Source organism: Belonocnema kinseyi, chromosome 10, assembly GCF_010883055.1.
Source record: "Belonocnema kinseyi isolate 2016_QV_RU_SX_M_011 chromosome 10, B_treatae_v1, whole genome shotgun sequence".
Taxonomy (NCBI): Eukaryota; Metazoa; Arthropoda; class Insecta; order Hymenoptera; family Cynipidae; genus Belonocnema; species Belonocnema kinseyi.
This window is the reverse complement of record NC_046666.1, coordinates 89,738,343-89,739,802: the sequence shown is the minus strand read 5'-3', so window position 1 is coordinate 89,739,802 and position 1,460 is coordinate 89,738,343.

Genomic DNA, 1,460 nt, shown 5'->3' with positions numbered 1-1,460 from the left:
AAAATACTTCGACCTCCTCTGGTTTGGGTGGGTGTTCGACAGTAACTGGAGGGTCTTGGAAGAGTCGAGATGGGTCAGAGAGAAACTGTTGATTTTCACTGAACCATCTCTCCCTTCGCTCTAGATTTCTCTTAGCGTCAGATAGTATCCGTATGCTCTCAACAATATGCTGCCTGATGGTCAGCAGCTTTGACTTGTTAAGTGTGTGATAACGGGTCCGGAGTTCGCGCGCGAACTTTCGAACCTTGGCGGTAAAATTTCTGCCAGATGTGATGTAGTCAATCACACATTCAATGCGGGACGTGTATTGTCTTGCCCAGCCTATCTTTATGGCAAGTTGATGCATTCGTCTTTTGGTCTTATGATCAGCCGTTAGTTTTGTTTTACGGTTCGCATCGGCCAAAGCTCTCGCTGCATTCTACACACAATAATTGATAGCCCAGGGGTCGGATTCACCGGAAAAATGTCCACGAGACTCGTCATCCATTTCAGCCAGATCTTTAGGCTTGAGAGAAACCTTGTTGTTGATGTTTCTCCGGGTCGTAAAGCATCGCTCTTCATCTATTGGATGCCTGCCCGCGGTTGGTCTTAGTGTCGCCTCTCTTTCTTTGTTGCCGGCTTGTTCTAGCTGTGGTAGAGTAGGCGTTCCGCTTACATAGCCCCTTTTACGGAGTAGTTCAGCATAGTTTCGCAGACGTTGCTGCGAAAAGTGCGGCTGCTCCGGGTGTTTCTCGCACCACAGAGCATGCAGCCGTGCCATGTAACCCCGTTCACGGGCCACACTCTCATCGTAGCACTCTAACAAGTCGTGATTCAGTTGCTCCGTCCACCCAAAGGTCACGAAATCCCGCCGATCCATCGCATTGAATCCATTTTCATTGGCTCCCCCAGCTCTAGATTGGTCGGCATTGTTGGCCTACCCATTGTCGGGAGCCCTGCGCGTTCTGTTGTTTTGAACCGCACTTACTACAACTATGTTTGGTGTTGTCATTGTTGTTCCCACGAGAAGCTAGGGAAAGGGGTTCGTCCATTCTTGTAGAGCCCCGCATGCAAGAATAAGGCTGCTTACTCTAAGAGGTCGCCTGGTATCCCAGAGTCACCGTTCTAGACACCTCACCCAGGTGCCATTCAGCTTTCGGCACGGTTTTCACATCTCCGCTTGGGGGTTAATTCCTTCGGGACCACCCCTGGACAATTGTCCGCGACTGCCTATTTATTTTTGTAACCATATTCAGCAGAAACCCTTGGTACAGGGACCCTCTATCCGCAACCCGAGGACACGTTCGGTGGCTTTGTCATGGGCCCTTCGGTTTGATTCTAGAGGAATCAAAACCGAACCGAATGGTGACCCCGACGTGATATATATATATATATACCAGGTGTATACATATGAAACCGGTATTGCCATTTAGCGGCTAGTAGGCACACTTGTAGGCACTGTCGGAACTTACCATTTGTGC